Source organism: Equus caballus, chromosome 11, assembly GCF_041296265.1.
Source record: "Equus caballus isolate H_3958 breed thoroughbred chromosome 11, TB-T2T, whole genome shotgun sequence".
In the NCBI taxonomy this organism is placed as follows: Eukaryota; Metazoa; Chordata; class Mammalia; order Perissodactyla; family Equidae; genus Equus; species Equus caballus.
In genome coordinates, this window is record NC_091694.1 from 9,379,308 (window position 1) to 9,401,219 (window position 21,912).

A 21,912-nucleotide genomic window follows, 5' to 3' on the forward strand; every position below is an offset into this window, starting at 1 on the left:
CAAGAAGAGACAGGAGAGCTTTCTCTCTTTCTCTCAATCTCTCTCTCTCTTTGTCATATGGGAATACAATATGAACATGGTCACCTGTAAACCAAGAAGAGGGCCTTCACCGAGAACCCTCCTTTCCTGGTTTCTTGATCTTGGACTTCCAGCCTCCAGAACTGTGAGAAATATGCTTGCTGTTTAAGCCACCTAATCTACAACATTTTTGTAATAGCAGCTTGAACTAAGACAGACTAGGTAGTAAATATTTTAGGTTTCGCAGGCCATCCTGTCTCTGTCACAACTACTGAATTTTGCTCTTGCAGCGCTAATTCAGCCACAGACAATATGTAAATTAAGTGCCGTGTCTATGTTCCAACAACACTCGTTAACAGGTCCTGGGCTGGAGTTGGCTTGTGGGCCATAGTTTGCAGAATTCTGTTCTAAACCAAAAACGGTGATTGCCTGGCCCAGGCCTATCACATAGTCATTGTTTTAGAGGTAACTCTGAACAGTCTTGCTGCTAATGGATTATATGTGGGAGCTGAGGGCTGGCAGAATCCGACATCCTCTTGAGATCCACGTTTTAATCTTCCCATTTTATCACACTGCTTCTGCAGGCATTTCTCGTTTGTCATTCCTTGGAGGATACTAACGTTTATATTTCTACTAGGTGAACAGTTAAAATAAGGTTCCTACCAATGGAAAAATAAGTACTGAGTCCACTTATTGGGAAATAAGATGAACTCCACCCAGAGGGCCCTGATTTTCTGCTAAAATAAAATATTCTCCCCCAAAACAATCTTCTATCCCTATCATGCTCAGTATTTCACCGAAGGGTGGGAGGGGAGTGATGGTGGGCGTGGTCTTCTCAGGTGGGAGGAGTCTTTTATCACTAAAATTGTCTAGAATCTCCGGTGCAAGGTGCCAATACAAAGCAGATGGCGTGTTAACTGTTTTCTTGGTTGCTTTTAAATTCTGTACCTCAGTTCACCTTTTTATCGTCTGTGCCCGGGGGGCAGAGACCCTCACCGCCCCACACCCCCTCGGTACAGCATTGTCCTACCTGTCCCAAGGAGACAATGAGGCCCTTCGCTAACACCTTTGCATGTAAGCAGTGAGACACTGATACTTAGTCCTGATTCTTCATAAATTTTACGTGTGCTATTGAGAAAAACCTTCCATTAGGAAGGAAAAGGGGGAGAAGAGAGTGAAAAAAAAAACTTAGTCACTTAACGGAATTAGTTATGTGTCACTAAATATCTGAATATCTAGCATCTTCCCAAGGAGAGCAACCCATGGATACAGAGTATGAAAAACACTATCAAAAACAGGGACACTTCATATGCTGCTGAGCGTGAACTGAATGCACGAGGGAGAATCCAAGTGGGCAGCCTGTGTCCCCAGCAACTTTCCACTCTCCTTTTCCTGTTCTGTGCCTGTCCAGGTTGCCATCCCCTTGCTGGGAACACACTGTACTGGGTCTGGCTGCAGAGCATTCTCGGTGTAGTAATAAAGTGCACACTTATAATGTTGGGCTGAGTGACAAGAACAACATGAAATAACACTCTACCCACCCACTGAGAAAACCGAGTGTGTCACACTCCTCTGTGTCATGGTTTTAAAAATATCTCCACTGACGGTCCAAGTCTCAGGTTGGGTTTGAGGGGTGTTTAATGACTGACTGTGCCAGGTGGAAAATGTTTTCATCAGACTCCCAAGGACCCGAGTGATGGACGTCTGCTGGCTTTGCGCGTGTGTGTGCATGAATGTGTGCTTAAGAAAAATGGGGGTAGATGGCTGTTTCTCTGCTCACTTTTTTCCCCTTTTTCTTTATTTTTTAATTACATGTTCCTGACAAAGAGGTGTGGTCCCTGGCACGGCACCGCAGACTCTCTTCCACCTCTAACCACACGGGGAGAAGAATACAGACGGCTTCTCAGCACTCACCGTGATTCTCAGCATCAGTGGAAACACAAACCCAGGGGCAGGCAAAGAGCTAAGGCTTCTGAGAAGAGGGGTTTAGGAGCCTATCGACTGTCTGGAGAGACGGATTGGCCCTTCCAAAGGGTTTATCTCTTGCTTTCCTCCTACCTTGCTTCCTTGCTTAAGAAGAGCACAGCCAAGCGCAAGGCCACTGGAATTTTGTCACAGAGTAGGGGGTTTCCAACAACAGGAGGAGCCTTTTAACCCCTTTGTGGTTTATTCTTGCGTACCTTGGAATCTCCAGCACTTACCAATTCTGGCAAATTGTTTAATCTTTAAGCCTACGTTTCCTGATTTGTAAAAGAGGGTGAGGATAGTGCCTACATCTACAGGTTGTAGTGAAGAGTAGATGATGGGACTCAAGGCAAACGCTCAAGGATTGTCAGCTGTGTTTGTAGCTTCAGAGTTTTACTGGTTACAAACATGTGGAAATAAAGCCTCTCACTTGCTATCACAAAGGAAAAATGTATGAGACCCAGGTGCACTGCTCCCCGCCTACACTCTGACCCATCTCTGTTCCCTTGGACATTGGCTCGCTCTGCTCCACTGACCTCCTGGAATTTTTTCGGACACATCAAGCATACGGGCATTTACCTTTGCTGTTTCTTCTGCCTAGAATATTTCACTCCTGAATATCCTCATGACTTGCTCCATCACTATTCTGATATTTGCTCAAATTTAATTTATTGGAGAGAGACTTTGCTCTCCAAACAATCTCAAATGGGACCCCCACTAACTCAGCCACTGTCTCTCTTTCCTCTGTTATTTGCCTTTTTACTACTACCTGCATGTTACGTATTTACTTATTAATATATTTATTACCTAGCTCCCCTGCTAAAATGTAAGATCCATGAAAGGAAGTGTTTTGTCTTTTGTTGTTGTTGTTGATTGCAGCATTTCTAATATCTAAAATGGTACCGAAATACAGTAAGCCTCTGCTAAATATCAATTAAATGAACGAACTAATAAAACTTATACAAAATTCCCATCTTACAGAGGGAGTCTTGTATGGTCACACTGCCAATAAGTTGCCAAGTCAAAACTCACCCCAGGATCTCCAGGCATCTTTCCAGTTTATCCCATCAATGAAGAAGAATGAAAACACTCAGGCAACCAAGACTGTTCTGAGCCTTGACCCGACCTTTGTAACTTTGGACGTGAGATAACTTTCAACTTAAATCCATGAAATTCACATTGGAATCATTGCAATCTTTCCTCTCCTGGGTATTCTCAGCCCATGTAATATTATATTTGACTGGAGATATTCCATGTATGTGTAGAGAAAACTTTAAGATTTATTTCTTTATTGACCAGATTCTTCTTGGGATCTATATACTTCTCAAGGGTCTCAAGACTTTTATAAAGTTCCCAGTAATTGGGCAGATTTGACCTTGCTCCTTCAGACTTCCTCAAGGTCACCTTGTCTGAAATAGATGGAGGCCTCTTCTCTACGATTAGGTCTTTGTACGATATGTTTCATGCTGGACGAAGAGATCTCTCCCATCCAGAGAGTGTAGTTTTCCTCAAATTGCATGTACAAATGTTCTTCCTGGCCTTTTAGGATTTCTGTATAATGGAGCAAATCACGCCAATTCATAAGTCTGGAAACTGCATCACAGTGAACCCTGACCTATGAAAGTTGTCAGCAAGATATTGAGGGACCAGGCAAGTGAATGAAGTCATCTGCTAAAAGTTCTGAAGATATATAAAATTATTCTCATACTGCTCTTTTGTTTCCACTCAGTGTGAGGACAGCTGAGGTGGCTAAGCGTGATTCCCCCTACTATCACCTACTGAAAAGTAAATTCCAAGGCCATCTTTGGAAAAGCCCAACAGGAAATTGGCTAAATGCTCACACGTCCACAAAGCAAACCACACTTTTACCATGGATAGCAGAGCTTAGCTCAACAACTAACCTAGCTTTGAAGGCACATAACGTGTCCCGTTCTCAGACGTCTCAGCTCAGGGTCAGGTACCACAGGAATATTTTATTTTATTATTTTTAGTCCAGAAGAAAAGCTTCCCTCTCTCTGCTTGGGGCCCACGTGTTCTCAGGACTTTCAGGACCTGGTGAATTGAAGACATGGTTTTGCCCACTGTTGTGTTCCATTTTGGACGCAGTAAGTCATTTTCTCTTTATATCTGAAACAGAAGCCTGATTGTTTTACATCTGGGCAATAGAACTTATGATCCTTCAGCAGCTTGGCTCTTTAAAAATGACCTCTGGGCATTTTCCTCTGCCATTTAAGTCATATGTAGTAGGAAACAAGTATAAACCTTCACTCCCTAGTTCATATCTTTTCCTATTGCTGAAAGGGTTCAGAGTGTGTTGAGTTCAAAAAGAATAAGCAGAAATTGCGACTCCGAAACCCAAAGGTTCCGGTAGGGAACTTACTCCACAGATTCTCTCCAGCCTCACCCACCTCCTGAGTGTCCCCAGCCTAGCTGCTCCACGGCGTCTTTGCTGAGACTCTCCAAAGAACCTCCCTCCAAAACGATGGTAGCCCAAGAGGCTGCCATCCGGTGACATCAGACCCATTGGCAGGAACCACAGTGGCACTTCAGACAATATGCCAGGAGTTCTAGGAGCCAGGCATGAGGTGGGTAGTCCAAATAACCATTCCCGCCCAAGCTGCCCTCTACTGGGACAACCCACCACTAATTAAAGGCCATCTGTTTAGAACATCCAGGCTATCCTGCCAGAAGCAGCCAGATGTCAGCACGTTACTCCAGTCCATGACCTCTCTTAGAATATTAACATGGATTATTTATGGGTGGGCTGGTGTGGTTACCCTATATGAGCCTCTTTCCTGGTGTATAGTTTAAGATACACACACACACACACACACACACACACACATACACATATTTATATATATAATATATAAACTTTATGACAATACTATTAATTTTGGGCCTTGCCAAGTTCCGGACCCATAGGCTCTGTAGTGGGGTTCTGGGCCTGGCTCAACAATAATAATTTTTAAAAACACTCCAATGTCTCATTTCTCATGTTTTTTCCATGGGCCGTACCAAAGCATAGATATGAATACTCTCTTCACGCGGATTCACTGGCATTTAGCTCTTGCCAACTGTCTGTGAACTACTCTCTCTCCTTCAATTAGGGAGGAGTGCCAAGTGAGTGCCTTTTTAAGACTTGGAAGAGAATTGGGTGTCATCATTCTTGATGATGTCCTCCTTGTTATTCTAAGTTGCGAGTTGAAATGTCTTCTATCCAAAGCAGATGCTGGGCCAATTAGTTGACCCCATGAGGGGAAGAAAATTGGACGACTACAGAATTAAGAACCATAAAAGCTGAATTCTAGTCCTGGCTCTACCATCTATGTGTCATGGGAACCTGGACAAGTTACCTGCTCTTTCCAGGTCTCAGACTGTTCTTTTCTATATCCCCCACACTATGCGTCTTACATATAATGAGTGCTGATAATTAACTCTGAAATGAATATACATTTTTAATAAAAATATTTAAATAGATTGAGCAATACCTATCCTTCATGCTGAATCTGCATTTTGTGAAATGTAAAATAAAAATGCTGAAGAGAGTTAACTCCGCATGGGTCTAAGGTACTGATATTATTAGCATTCAGCCTACCTACCTCAAAGGAATGTCGCAAGGAGAAAGTGAGATAACCTCAGCAATTCTGACTTGATACATTTAAAAGGACTGTGCCAGTCCAAAATGTCACATTTTTCATCTTTAAATTTTCCCTCTCATGTTTTCCCCATTCCAACTGAGCACCCCAAACTTTTTTTTTATAATATCTCACCCTTGCCACCCGATATCTAATTATTATTAGATTCTCTAGACTAATGGTTGTCAACTCAGGTAGTGCCACCTCCTAAAGGGTGATTTGCAAACGTCTGTGGGCATTTTCAGGTGTTACAATATGAGGACAGTGGAGACCCTAGTGGCGTTGAGCATATAGGAGTCAGTGAAGATGCTCATTCTGCAGCGTGTTGGCCAGCGCTTCACAGCAAAGAATTACCCTGAGTCCCATACCATCCTTAAAACATTTCATTCAACATTAATAAAACCTACTAATACTTATCTGAGCCTAGAAACTAATTTTGTCTCACACATTAATACAGTTCTTTATGGTTTAACATTCCATGAATATTCCAGAAACGCAACTTTCATGTAAATTTTTAAAAGATTATATTGCACATTATTCAAAAATTCCTCAAGAGGTGTTTGCCGTTTTGGAAAATCACATCAAGAATGGAAACATCACCACAGGACTTGATGAAACACATTTGTATGGGGGCTGCTACATAGGATGGTGTGGTGTGCACAGCCCTGTTTGTCTTAGTTGGCATTTGCAGCTGGTGCATTCACACATCTGGCTACTTCATCATGCTTGTAGTGGAATGGCATCTCAGTATTTATACACTACAACAGGCAGGATTGGCTTCATGGATGTGGACCCTGCTCTTGGTTGACTGCTCTGTTATCACTGTCTTGAAACTCTTAATAATTTTTATTAGGAGCCTGCATTTTCACTTTGTACTGGGGCATGCAAATTATAAAGCCATTCCTGAGAATAGGGGTTGACAAATATTTCCTGTAAAGAGCCTGATAGTAAATACTTTAGGTTTTGATGGCCAAGATGGCGTCAAGGATACTATGTAGGAACTTATACAAGCATTTAAAAAAACAGCCATTTAGAAATTTTTTTAAAATCACCATCATCTCATGGACCATATAAAAACAGGTGGAGGGCTGTATTTGGTAGTTTAATGAGCCAGGTACTAGAATATATGTTTTATTATAAAATAATCACCTCATTTCTTCTGTATATTACAGTTAGGGCATTCTACTTATTTTTCTGGAACTATGTTTGTAGATAGGTTATATTCTCGGTGAATGTCATCTCAAGATAGTAAAGGAGGCTTTCAAAATCTAAGTGACCAAAAGAGGGTATTAGGTCTGATAACATTGCTCTAGACCATTCCACGCTTGCTCTCTCTACCTCCATTTTCTTCTCACTACAATTATTCTACATATTGCTGTCAGACTGATTTTCCTCAAAATGCAGCTTTGATCACGCCACGTCACTGCTCAGAAATCTTCTTTACCATCTTTTCTACTGGCTAACTTGTGGATATTTCAGATTTGGATAGAACACTAGCCCTAAGGTCTTCTTTTAGCCTTTATCTCCCGATTCTCTTTCATGTTGCTTCTTATCCACTATCCTTAAATGCATGTTTCCAAGGCCAGTGGTTCCAGGAAAGTGTTGCCCTGGAACTCTATGGCTCTCTAGATCTTTCTCATGATGGCCCTCACATTCTGTGCTTGCAGTTGCTTAATTTTCCCTATTACATTGGAAGCACCTTGGAAGCAGGGACTCATTAGGCCTCCAGAATCTTTAACAGTGCCTTACTGATAAGAAGTATTGAATAGGGGCCGGCCCTGTGGCGCAGGGGTTAAGTGCTCACGTTCTGCTTCTCGGTGGCCCAGGGTTCGCCGGTTCCGATCCCGGCTGCGGACATGGCTCCTCTTGGCACACCATGCAGTGGTAGGCGTGCCACATATAAAGTAGAGGAAGATGGGCATGATGTTAGCTCAGGGCCAGTCTTCCTCAGCAAAAAAGAGGAGGACTGGCAGTAGTTAGCTCAGGGCTAATCTTCCTCAAAAAAAAAAAAGTATTAAATAAATATTTGTATGATTGGATTAAATTATAATACTTACTAATCCAGGATTTAAACCTTGAGATTGTTTGCCGGATAAAGCAGCTCCTCTCATAATTTCTCTTCCAAAATCCCTTCCCTGACATCTGGGGTAGCAGACACTGATGTTTGCTTTTTTTTTTTCTGAGGAAGATTCGCCCTGAGCTAACATCCGTGCCCATCTTCCTCTATTTTATATGTGGGACGCCTGCCACAGCATGGCTTGACAAGCAGTGCATGTGTCCGCACCCAGGATCCGAACCGGCGAAGCCCAGGCCACTGAAAGAGAATGTGTGAACTTAACCGCTGCACCACCGGGCCAGCCCCTGATGTTTGCATTTTTAGCATCCAGTTTGTCTTCTTTTCTAAAAATGAAACAGATATGCAGCCTGACTTTGTTGCTGTGTCCTCCCTACCTCCCTCTAGAGGACAGTCTGGATTAGTCTAAGTCAATCGGGACTAGAGGTGCCAGATAAAATACAGGATGCCCAGTTAAATTTTAATTTCTGATAAACAACAGATAATTTTTTAGTGTAAGTATGTCCTGACATACTCAAGTATAGTATGGCCTGACAACTCAAGTAGACCAAAAGGGAAAACTTATGTTTTATGTTTTGGAAACGGTTTTTTCTCTCTGGTGCTGAACCTGAGGAGGCAGCATGAAGCCACTTGCCGCCATCTTGGGGCCCACCATCCTAGGCTACATAGATGTGGAGTGTGGAAGAGCAAATAAATCTTTAAAAAGATCTGAGTCCTTGCTGATGTAATTCAGTCACACTCATACCTTGCCTGGGACTTGCCCTTTCTCTGTATTTCTAGCTAAAGAAATGAATAATATCCTCTTTGTTTAAGCCAGTTGAATCTGCGTTTTCTGTTACCTGTAGCAAACACGTGCTGATTAATTTGCTTTATTTTGGTTCTACAGCAAACAGATATCCCAAGATTCCAGCCTCTTATTACTAACAGTTACATCACAAGTTTAATTCTTACAAAACCCAGTGGACAGGGCTGTTTTCTGTGGCCACAAACTCCACACTTCGCTCCTGTTAGCTGCTCATAAATCGGAACCAGGCAAGGGACTCTGAGTACGGCAGTGGAAAATCTATTCACTAACACTGGACACACAAGTTAAAGTCCCACCGTGAGTTTCAGGATACGAAGTCCCGTTGCAACTTCCAATGCCCAGGCTGTTTTGAATCTTTAGCCAGCTACCTCTTTTTATTTTTCTCTTTACTCCGCTGATGTCTTTTTAGTAGAAAGCTGCTCTATTTGCCTACTCAGCTTCCATTCTTCCTTCTTCAAATAAAAATACTTTCATTTTCTTTTGGACAGTACTTCTTTTGGATTCTCAGTCTCTATGCTTGGGATGGTGCTGAAAAAATGGCACACTGCCTATCCCAGTCTAGTTAGCATATACGCTTCTTCAGAGCACAGTGATTGGTTCAAAGTTGGGCATTGTTATCATGGTAGTCTAATGAGAGTGGATTCTGGGATTTTTGCTGGAACTCTTGGGAAGAAGTTCTTACTCTATATGTGTTATTAAATTAATATATCTTGAGCTTCTAAGCACAAGCACAAAGAAGGAAGCCAGCACAAAACAGTGGAGGCAACAAATGGGAAGGTAGAATGATTGCTTTGGCTCTCACTTTGATACTTATTTCTGGCTTTAACTAAAGTTAACTTCATGATTGACCTCTGTGGAAGTGCTATGAGCCAGTAAGATCTTATGTTTGCTAACTGCCATTTCAGGAAGAGTTTGGTTGTAAGTGACACAAAGCTAATCAATGCATCACCTCTGTGGCTATGCTCATGGTTTAAGAGGATGTTCCTTCAGGGGCATGAATTATTATGAATTGAGCACTTCCTTGGCTAAGCTACTTACACACTTTATTTTACTCAATCCCTCCCAGAAATATTGTTCATTTGACCGAGGAAGAGTAAAGGCTCAGAGAGTTTGACTAGCTGAGGTCCCACAACTAGAAAGAAGCCTAGGCAGGATTTAAACTTACATTTTACTTCCAAGCCAGTTCTCATCACCATAGGTTTAGAGGGTGTCTGAATAGCTCCCTATAATAGTTAGCAAAGTCTTACATAGGACATACTGTGTGCCGGAATTGTTCTAAACACTTGACATATATACCCACTTAATTTTCACAACAACCTTATTAAGTAAGAATAATTATTCCCATTTCGTAGATGACAAAACAGAGACATTGAATAGTTAACTAAGTTTCCTGAGATCATACATCCAGTAAGCAGGTGAGCTGGTTTTTGAACCTGGATCATCTGACTACACAGTGCAAATTCTTAGATAACTCAATAAACTTCCTTTTCTGGATTCAGGAGATTAACAGCATTCCACAGCTGTTTCTTTAGGGATGAAAGACTTCATGGGATTAATCTGCCAAAGGGTGACAACCAGAGATCAGATTCTACCTTAAACAAAGGTAAATCTCTATAGTCTTTAAAGGTGAGTATCTCATAATCTCAGCCATGTGACTTTGAAATATTCTTAAAGAGATAAGAAAGAAATCAGGAGCTATATCTCGAAAAGAGATGACATTCACCTTACCTGGATATTTCTTCCTGGTTTTGTGCAACCAGACAATTTCTGAGAGAGGTGCTCTGAGGAGGAATAGCCCACTGGGGAGAAAGCAGAGAAGGAGAGAAGACATGCGCTATAACTTTGTAGAGGGTTCCCCTGAGTGGCATAGACGTTTAAGAATTGTTCTCGGGAAGAATTTCTGCAGGATTTCTCTTCCCCTGTTATGTTCTCCTGTTTGTTGTTGGTCTCAAGCATTACAAATGATATGTCTAAAGTTTAACATTTAATGAGTACTTGCCACGTACCAGGATGTTTTATCTATTTTTTTTTCTTTTGAGGAAGATTAGCCCTGAACTAACATCCACTAACTAACATGCCAATCCTCCTCTTTTTGCTGAGGAAGAATGGCCCTGAGCTAATATCTGTGCCCATCTTCCTCTACTTTATATATGGGACGCCTGCCAAAGCAAGGCTTGCTAAGCTGTGTGTAGGTCCGCACCCAAGATCCAAACCAGTGAACCCCAGGCCACCAAAGCGGAACGTGAGAACTTAACTGCTGTGCCACTGGGCAAGGCCCTGTTTTATGTATTTTTAGCCAGCCTATTCAACGGGGGTCATAGACCTAACTTGAGCAATCTTAGCAAATACAAAATTTCTTTGCCCATGTGGCACTTTGTATTAGCCAGGATAGGCTTTGTTATGTGGCATCACAAGCACGACATTTCGGTGGTTTGACACAGCAAATGTCAATTTCTTGCATTTTTAAAGTTTACCGTACAGGACAACTGTCTTCCATCAGGAGTTCAGCATTCCAGAGAGCGTCAATGTTGTAACACCTCCCTGTCAACCCATACGCTGTTTTCCCTATTATTGCCGCAGAGGAAGAGAACACGGAGAATCTCTTACCATGTAAAATCACACGAGGAACTTCTGCTCACAGCTTACAGGCCAGAGCGAGTCACGTGGCCCTTCTTAATTCAAGGGCATACCAGAGGAGTATCATCCTTCATATACTCCAAAACAGAAGAGAAGAAAATAATAATACTGATGAATAATCTGATGGATGATACTGATGTCTGCTGTCTGCCAACTTCAAAAGGACCTGGAAGGATAAATTACATCTTCCCTTGACTTAAGATCAATGATGTGTTTGGACAATCAGAGGGCTGACACATGAGACATTTTAAAACCTCTCTTAGTAGTAGCCATTTAACATTAAAAAAAAGTAATTTACTGAGGTTAAATTCATATAACATAAAATCACCATTTTAAAGTGGCATTTATTACATTCACAACGTTGTGCAACCTTCACCTTTATCTAGTTCCAAAATCTTTTTATAACTTCTAAATAAAATCCATTAAATAGCCATTCCTCATTCCCCCCTTCCCTCAGGCCTTGGTAACCATCAATCTGTGTTCTGTTGCTATGGATTTATCTATTCTGGATGTTTAATATATATAGAATCATACAATATGTGACGTTTTGTGTCTGGCTTCTTTCACTTAGCGTGTTTTTTGTTTCGTTTTGTTTTTGCTGAGGAAGATTTGCCCTGAGCTAACATCTGTGCCAATCTTCCTCTATTTTGTATGTGGGTTACCACCACAGCACAGCTGCCAATGAGTGGTGTAGGTCTGCATCCAGGAACTGAACCTGGGCTACTGAAGCAGAACATGCTGAAATTAACCACTAGGCCACTGGGCTGGCCCTCACTTACCATGTTTTGGAGGTTCATCCATGTTGTAGAATGTATCAGTACTTTATTATTTTTTGTGACTGAATAATCTTCCATTGTAAGTATATACCACAATTTGTTTATCCATTCATTCACTCTTTCTACCTTTTACTATTGTGAATAGTGCTGCTATGATCATGTATGTACACGTACTTGTTTGAGTTCCTGTTTTCAGTTCTTTTGGGTATACACCTCAGAGTGGAACTTTGGGGTCATGTAGTAATTCTATGTTTGACTTTTTAGGAACCACTAAGCTGTTTTCCACAGTGGCTGAACTATTTTACATTCCCTTCAGCAGTGGATAAGCGTTTCACTTTCTCCACATTCTTGCCGACACTTGTTACTATCTTTTAATTATAGCCTATCTTAGTGGGTGTGAAGTGATATAGCATTGTGGTTGTGATTGCATTTCCCTAGTGACAAATGATGTTGAGCATTTTTCCATTTGCTTGGTGGCCATTTTTATATCTTCTTTGGAAATGTTTATTGAAGTCTTTTGCCCAATTTTAAATTGGGTTGTTTACCATTTTGTTGTTGAGTTTTAAGATTTCTTTGTACATTCTAGATACTTAACTCATCAGATATTTGATTTGCAAATATTTTCTACCGTTCTATAAGTTACCTTTTCACTTTCTTGATAATGTCCTTTGATGCATAAAAGTTTTTAATGTGATGAAATCCAGTTTGTCCAGTTTTCTTCTGTTGCTCATGTTTTTAGTGTCATGTCTAAGAATCCAGTGCCAAGTCCGGGGTCACAAAGATTTAACTCTATGTTTTCTTCTTAGAGTTTTATGGTTTTAATTCTTATACAGTCATTCACCACACAATGATGTTTTGGTCAACCACAGAACACATACACAATGGCAGTCCCATAACATTAGTCCCGTATAGTCTATGCATATAGTGGGCTACACCATCTAGGTTTGTATAAGTACACTCTATTATGGTCGTGCAATGACAAAGTTGCCTAACTATGCATTTTTCAGAAAATATCTCTGTCATTAATTTTGAGTTAAGTTTTATATATGGCATGAGGTATGGGTCCAACTCCACTTTTTTGCGTATGGTTATCCAGTTGTCCCAGCACCGTTTGTTGACGAGACTATTCTTTCCTCATTGAGTGGTCTTGGCACCCTTGTCAAGAAGCAATTGGCCACAAACGTATGGTGTCAGTAGCCATTTTTAATATATAACAAACTTTACAATTATAAAAACTATTTTTCAATCACACGTATTTCTCAGGCTTCATTTTAAAGATATTTTCTCTTTCCTGCAGTCTTCAGAGAAAATGGAGGAAAATTGGCCCTATAAACATATAAACTACAACAAATATGACTACCTGAATTGACATTCAGCCAGTATTTGTGGGCACCTTAGTAAGTGAAAGGTGATGTATTTGATTCTGTGGGATAAAATATGAATATTCTATAGTTCCTGCCACACAGGAAGGAGTGCTGCAACCGAGTGGAGAAGGGAAGCATGTATACAAATAACTGCGCCCAACTTTTAAAAAGTGACACAGAAGCACCAAGAAAAGAATGATTCATTTGACTGTGGGTGTTGGGGAAGACATCATGAGGAGGAGAGTGGGTAGCATGAGGCACTTTGAGTAATATTAAGGAAAACTTTTTCTGATGATAATGTTTTAAAATTCTAAGGCTGGTCATGTTAACTTTGACCTTAGATCTCACTAAAATGGCCAAGATATTAAACATTGCAATGGTTGTATCCAGATTACAGTTATTTCATTGGCATATGAGGAGTTAAGCCTTTCAAAGTTTTCTCCTAATTTGTATATTTTAGAAAAAAAATGTTTCAATACAAAAACACACAAAAATATTTTTAATAGTATGTCTGGCTTGATATTTGTGGGATGGGAGTGAGGAAATAAAACTCTTACATGTACTATGAATCTAGGTGACTTCCAGGTGACTCGGAGATGTAGATTTGCTTACATGTGATTAACTGGGGAGAGTTCTTGAGTATATAATCATAAAGGAGTGAGGAAAGTGAGGATTGGGCAGAGAGAAAATGAATGGCAATGTAGTTACAACAGAGACATCAGCTGATCCCATGGGGAGCTCTGGAGCTGGATGACCCCTCAAAGATGTCCTGAATTGAGGTAAGGATACTGGATCTTTGTCTACCACATATATCAGACATTGGTTGTGGGCTGCTCTTGGAAAGGGTGCATAACCTTGGACAAGGTGATGCCTTCAGGCTGAAGGCAATTCCTGGAGACAGATGGGGCTGTTTGCTGTCAGCAGAAAATACTTCCTACACCTGGGCAAAGAATTTCGTCGGTCTCAAAGGTGGAATCTGGACTGTGCATTACAGCATCCACTATAGAAGGTAAGGCTGGTATCACCATGGTTACCATTTTCAGAGGAGGAGAATGAGACTCCATAGTTTAATACCCCATCTGAAGTCCCACGGCTATGTATGACACAGTTACTACCCAAACCCAGGTCTTCTGATTCCAAGCCAGGTTGCCTTTAAGCAACATTACTGTCTCTCAAAATGTGCAGTACAATTTAATCTCAAAAAATATTTAAAGCCAGTTGAACTTCAATCAGTTAGATTTCACAACTCTTACCTGGGAATCCCCATTTTCCTTCCAAAACATCAAATTCAGTTCTCAACTTGCCTGTGTCGAGAAATTCTTCTGAACCTCCAGTCCTAAAAGTGAGGTGGTTTTCTTTCACACACAAACACGCGCATTTATGCGAACTTTAAAAGAAGCTTTCATATAGAGTGAAAGCAGAATATTATTGGAATTATTATTAGATTAATGAAATAACACAGTATCCAGACATCTATGCTATTTTCAGACTAGAATCTATGCTGTGCTATTTTCAGGAATAACACAGCATCCAGGCATCTCTGCTATTTTCAGACTGTAGTATAGGAAAAAATACGTATTATCAAAGAAGAATATGTGTGAAGATTAGGAGAGGGAGATGCACGAAGTGGTCAAAATGTCAGCTTGAGGCAAAAAATTGACTTGAAAGCCAGAGAGAAGAAGGCATTTCTGGGCAATGTTCTCTTTCTTTCCAACACAGTGCCCTGAGAACCAAAAAATCAGGTGAGTCTCTGCCTCCCAAGGCCTGCAAGCCAGTTACTAGCTACTTGAGTTCTAGTCCCTAAGAATCCGTCGTGTTGGAATTCAGAAGACAATCACGTTGTAACGGCCGTCAACATGGAAGCTCATTGGAAGGAAGTAGGGTTTAGTGCTTAAGCATGAGGATTCACGAAGAGTTTGGATCTTCACTTACCACTTCCTGGCTGTATGACTGGGATAAGGATCTTAATCACTTAAGAACTAAAAATATTCCTTATCTAGAAATGGTATAATCCTAACAACAATTTCATAGGGATGTCGTGGTATGAAATTGAGATAATATGTATGAATCTCCTAGTACTGAGCCCTTACTGAATGACTGATTTAGTACTCTGTTAGCTCTTATTTTATGTATGTTTTATTTCTAAGTGTTTATGTGTGTGTGTATTGGACCCAAAAAGACTGGAATATGTTATACTAGTATTATAGAGCAGCATGATCAATAGAACTTTCTGTGATGGTGAAAATGTTCTTTGTCTGTGCTTTCCAATATGGAAGCCACTTGTGACTATTGAATACCGGAAATGTGGCTAGTGCAACCGAGAAATTGTTTTTAATTTAGTTTATTTAATTAATTTAACTGTGAGTTTAAATAGCTGCGTGTCGCTAGTCGCCACCTTCATGGATTGCACGGTTATGGAGATTCAAAATGGAGGATATTTTAGATATTATCTAATTCAAAGTGAGCCTTACAGGGGGTAATATACATATTTCAGAGAGCTATGAAATAACATGCTTAGGGTTTCACAACCACTAAGGGGGCTGAGCCAACGTTTTGGTCCAGCTCCAATATTCTAAATCCAAAGCATCTTATTGCCACATGGCATAACAAAGTTAATGACTTAAAGACATGCGCAGGTTAACAGCAGAGGCAGGGTTGCGGCTCCTAAACTCCAAAGGTTATAGTTATCATCAATACCATAATCACATTAACTTCCAATTTCTGAGTACCTACTCTTTGCTTAGCAGAGAACATCAACAGTCTTGACCTCTGTGCTGCTATACCTCCCTGATGGGTCTCTCAAACTTTGACTGACACGGTGAGCCCCTGTATCTTTCTAAGGTGTAACCACTCATGCTTTGGAGTATGTGCATCTTCCCAAGGCCTCCAAGGTGCTAGTCATGTCTTGCTCTTCTGGTCTGAGGAACACAATGTTATCAATACACTGGAAGAGTGTGTTGTTCTATGGAATGTCTAGATGGTCCGGATCTCCTCAGATTACATTATGATAGAGGGTGAGAGAGTGAACCTAGCCCTGGGACAAAACTGTAAATGGATTTTGGTGTCCCTTCCAAGACAAACAAACTGTTTTATAACTCTTTTCTGATAAGGCAGGAATAGAATACATTCTCCAGAACAATGACCACATACCATATACAAGACTCATATTAATTTTCTCTAGCAAATTTACCGCATTTAACACAGTAGCTGCAATTGGGGCTACTACGGGATTCAGTTTGCAGTAGTCTATTGTCAACTTCCAGGATTTGTCTGCTTTTCTGCAGGAGCCAGATTCCTGAATAAATGGTGTTATAATGGGGACTATCTTGTTATGCAAGATAGTTGGCAAATTTTTTCTGTAAAAGGCTAGCTAGTAAATATTTTAGGCTTTATGAGTCAAGTGGAAAAGTTGAGGCTATTAGGCAGGTAATTAGGTAATTAGGCAGGTAACATTTAAAAATATAAAATCACTTTTAGCTCACAGGCCACCCACAGGTGGAAGGTCAGAGTGATCTGCAGTTTGCTGATCTCTGATTTAATCCTTCGAATCTTTAAGGGTGGCGTTAATTTCTGCCATCCTGTTCAAGATGAAATATTGATTTTGATTCACTATCTTCTCTGGGGGGTTTCCGTTTAAGAGCTTCCACTTGTCCCTCTCTGCTTCCGTCGCTGTTACCCCATAGGCCATTATGGGGATTGGGCCAAACACCAGGGGTATCTTTAGGGGCTGGGGAAATGATCACTCTGTGCCGCTGAAGATACAGTGGATTCTCTGTTAGCTGAATTTGAGGCAGGACTTCATTGACGTGCTCCCTTTCTTTTTGTTTTTTTGAAGATTGGCACCTGAGCTAAAAAGATTGCCAATCTTTTTTTCTTCTTCTCCCCAATCTTCCCCAGTACATAGTTGTATATTCGAGTTGTAGGTCCTTCTGGCTGTGCTATGTGGGATGCCACCTCAGCATGTCATGAGGAGTGGCGCCATGTCCATGCCCAGGATCCAAACCTGCGAAACCCTGGGCCACCGAAGCAGAGCGCACGAACTTAACCACTCGGCCACGGGGCCAGCCCCCGATGTTCTCCCTTTCTAACAGAGGGGCCATGATTATGCTTCAGGTACGTGGGTTATCTGTGTGAACTTGGACCCGATGTCTCACAATCCTCAGAATGTTTGGCTATTCCCTTTTTCCCTGTGTGTACTCACCCGAGTAAATGGCAATAGGCTCCTTTGAAGAAGGACTGGGGGCATCCTTAGTGTGTATACTTGCAGTGGTGTTGCAGGGTTCTCCTTCCTGAGGATCCCACCTCTTCCTCATTCTATAGGTTCCAGGGCCAAAAGCGGTTCAAGGTGCAACTGACCTCACCCAAGCATCAGTCTTTGATTTATTTTAATTGTAAAGGTTGAGTGTGCCCTTGTTGGCTTCTCATTTCTTTTGCCATTCTTTTAACCATCTCTATGAGTCTCTGCCGACCAGGGTCCCTTGGTTGCCTAACCTCTTTGCTACTCATTATGATAATTGTACCCACTTGGCTTCTGGCAGTTAAGCATTATCATCTGGCCTTTATTGGGATTGTGGTCTTGTCATTTCATTGGAATTGGTGAGCTCAGTTTTGTACCAGCATCTTCTCCCATCGACCCTGTCCTACGGAGCACAGCTACCATTAAACTTCTTGGAGAGGCTAGTGCCCCTCTGCAAAGGGCATTCCTCATTGCTTTGGAAAATGTTGGTTCTTCTGGGCTGTCCCATGAACATTGTTCCCTTGTGGGATTTTTAGTCACTCTAAGATGTCTCCTTCTCTGGCCTTTTATCCCTTCTCCAATGTCTGCCATGGCAGTTCGGGCATTCTACCTAACTTAGTGGGCGCCTTCACTTTTCCCATGCATCTGGGAGCCATCATAACAATGCATTCATGCCATCTCCCAAAGTCCTTGCCGGGGGGCTAAATCCTGTTTTCTGAGAGGGTGCACCCATATCAATAAAACTGTCTTTTATCCAAATTTATATTCTGCTCCCTTCGTCTAGCACTCTCATATTCCAGTCCCATGAGTAGTCTCCCCATTCCTGCCAGGACTTGCCAGCCAGGTCCTCCAGCAACTTGGGATATAGTCCTTTTCCTCCCTTAGCAGCCCCAGCACCTCTCTGGCTGCTTGTGTTGTGCCTTATCCTTAGTTATTAGCCCAGTGGCCAGGACAGGTGTGGGGACAGATCCTGAAGGTAAAGCATGTTGTCTTGTAGGGAAGAGACCTGGGCATTGCCTATAAGCAAGGGGCGAGTGCTAGCTCATCAGAGGTTGTGGATGACTTCTGTGGACTCAGAGAGTACAGGGGAAACTGGGGATCTGAGATTTGTGAGTATCATCATCCCAGAAGTCCCCATCCCATGAGTCGGCCCCATTCTTTCCATCCAGTGCCCTGGCCTTGGCATAGTCACTTTGACTTGGTTGGTAATTAATTTTCTTTGGCCTAGTCTTCTTCTTTCTCTGCCTTCTGCTAGAGGCAACGAGAGCCTCTTTCTTTGCTACCAAGGACGTCCTCTGGTTTTCCCACTTAGCTTTCAGTTGCTGACTCATCACACTCAGCTTTTCTTTTTTCTAGAGTGTCAGTCAAGCTTAGCATTAGCCAACCCACTCCACTGCCCTTTGAGTTGCACTTCCTTCTGTATTTTTAAAGGCCTAATACTTTGCACCAGCTAGTGTATTACCATGCACAGGTACGCCACCCCCAGTCCACGACAGGTGGAGGTTTAACAATCACACTGCTCCATTGTGCTTCATCTGGCCTGAGTGGAGGGGTCCTTATTGCCAGCTGGGTAGCAGGGAATCTCGTCTTAGTGTCTGCTTTCTCAGCCCGTTCCTGGCACCAACTGTCACAGGCTGCGTTCCCTGGGAAGCTGACTCCAGGAGAGAGAATAGTGTGCAGGATGGTTATTACAGAGAACTCCTGGGATCAGCATCTTGTGACAGAGAGGGGAAGGGAGGAGGATTGGGCAGAAGGAAAAGCTGAGCCACAGTGTAGAGCCAACACCACAGGGAGCTCTGGAGCTGGAATCGCTTTCTGAGTTTTCCAGAGTTAGGGTGAGCAGGTCAGGCCTTTTTATCTCATGTTGATCAGTCATTGGGTGTGAGCTGCCCAGCAAGAAGGCACAGCCTTGGGTGAGGCATCTTTCTTCAGTGGAGGCGGTTCTTAAAGGAGGATGACAATTGAGGTTCATCTCAGCTCAACCAGCAACTGGGGAAATCAGGCCTCCACCCTGAAGGGGGTCTGGGCATCACATCACAGCATCCACCTCCTATGCTTATGAGGCGTTACTAGCATATTTAATTTTTTAATAAAATTCTAGATATAGAGCCTTGCCGAGTCCTTAATTTGAACTGTGATGGGCCCCACCAGCAGCAAACATTGAGAGAAAAGAAGCATTTTAAGTAAAAACGTCAGTTGACAGGGCCAACACAGGACATGGAAACACTTTTGTAAACCAAACAAAGGGAGGCGAGGTGAGGAGGGGGGCGGGAGTGAGGGGCTTGTGTGAGGGTGGGTGGGGGATCTAGCCCAGCAAACCACTAAAAAGAAATCTTTTTTACAGCAGCCCCAGGAAACTTATTGAGACCTCATAAAATAATGAGAACCAAGGAAACAACACTTGATGCTAAGTGTCTCTTTCACTGTTTTACAGACTGGGGTAAGATTTTATGAGCTACTTGGCTTTCCCTCTGGATGCCTCTCTGGGAGAAGTTCCTGGTTCCTCAGCCAGTTATTTTAACTTTTGGCCAGACAGTGAGAAGAATCCAAAATAGGATAATAACCATTTAGGCTTTCTGGCAACGTCCTCCAGATGTTGACCACAGCAGGCACTTAGCTAACCCATAGCCAATAGGTAAATTTGCCAACACGGGATATTTATACCTGGGGCCCCTTGGATAGGAAGATATAGTCTGCTGGCCATGGGAATATGGCACTGAGGAGTCCCTCACTTCCTTCAATGAGTTCTGGCACCAAAGAGCTTTGTTTAGGAACAAGGCATGATAGTATTTGTAAGTTTCCTGGATGCTGAGCCAGTCTCAGAATGGGAAATGAAGTTGTAAGTTCTAAGAACTTAAATTCCTCTCTCCTTCAAGATGATTTGGCCATCAAAATGGAAGGAAAAGAGAAGTCGACCTCCTTTGTCTATCTACATAGTAAAAAAAGGCAGTGGCCTCTCCATGGGTAGTTCTTTGGTTTACTCTAGGGCTGACAGTGATCCGAGGAACACAGGTCTTTAGTTTAAAAAATGAGAGACCCATCCTGACTTTTGATGTATTTCTCCAGTCATTCAAGGGAATCCCAAGCAAATCCCCAAGACTCTTAGATGATGTTTTTAGATGGAAAACATCAAGATAGAGTGGTGCATCAGCGCTCCAAGATGGAAATGAATTCTAGACCCAATCTGAGGGCCTCCTCTTAAGTCAATGCCATACTTACATAGAATTTTCTGCTTAAGGTCATAAATAAAGGAATCCATTTAGCTCTCACCCCTTGTTCATTAGGATAGCACACAATATCCTAGGGAATGGTGCAAAAACTGACCTCAATCCTCTTCTCATTCAGAGACACTCTGAGTTTATTTCTGAGTCCAGGAATGTAATATTTTGGTGACCTTGGGCAAATAGGACTTGGCAGTAGCAAGAAGGGCTGGAAATTTTCAATACCATCCAAGGGGCTCCTGTATAAACTGCTGAAAGGGCCTATGAGCAGACTCTATTCTGTCACTCAGATTTTCTAAGCCTCTCTTCTCTATATTACTTTCTAACTTGGATCAACACCTTCTTCACTATCAACGTCATAAGACCTTTTTGTGAGAATTAAGTGACTTTTATGATTTTAGGTGGCGTGCTAATATAAGTTCTCATTTTTACTACCATTACAATCATTTAATTCAGCCCTGGGTTTTGAGTTGCAGAACATCAGTTTATATTAGAGAGAGGGAGAGAGAGAAGGAGAATGAGGAAGGAGGGAGGGAGGGATGGGAGAAAGACATACCTTTTATAAAAAATGTCAACAAAATCTTTAACAAGGCTCCATCTGATTTTATTACACTCCTTGATGGCTTTATACTCATAAAGCGTGGCATCCATTGTACTCCCGAGTCTGTACGTTGCTCTGCTCTCTACAAGACCCTGCATTGCTTGCTCAGGACTGCAATCTATAAGGAGGTGGTATTTGTATAACTCTCCCTGCATAAGATCATTCACAAGCCGATCTTGGAAGAATATCGATAAATGCTTTTGAACTTTGTTTTGAAATGCAATTAATTGCGTATGTGATTTCAGTTCAAACCTTCAGGGGGGAAAAGCGCTATTCTAAATAGCCCAGGTCTGTTAAATTAAAAACACAAAGAAACCACTTGCCATAGGACAATAAAGTTGGAGAGGACCTCGGATATTCTTTAATTTTTTTCCTCTGGGAGGTAAAGCAACTGAGAGCTGTTAAGATTAATTAACTGTTCAGTAGCGAAGCAGGCAGGAGCTCTGCCTGCCTGTTCATGCGATACCCCTCACCCCTGGAGCAGTGGTTCTCAGCTAGGGGGCATTTTGCCCCCCAGGGGACATTTGGAAAGGTCTGGAGACATTTTTGGTTGTTTCAACTGGGCATGGGGGATAA

General features: G+C 41.9%; 1 long non-coding RNA gene across 2 annotated transcripts; it reads right to left on the minus strand.

The window, feature by feature from the left end:
- Positions 1-3,243: 3,243 nt before the first annotated feature.
- Positions 3,244-15,100, minus strand: LOC111775762 (uncharacterized). 2 transcript variants are annotated; one of them, XR_002811742.2, is made up of 4 exons: positions 14,531-15,100; positions 11,108-11,303; positions 10,229-10,299; positions 3,244-3,534 (listed from the first exon to the last, which is right to left on the minus strand). It is a non-coding gene; the product is annotated as an uncharacterized lncRNA (long non-coding RNA). The 2 variants fall into 2 exon arrangements; XR_011422845.1 differs by lacking the exon at positions 3,244-3,534 and adding an exon at positions 8,549-10,057.
- Between the last annotated feature and the right edge of the window lie 6,812 nt (positions 15,101-21,912).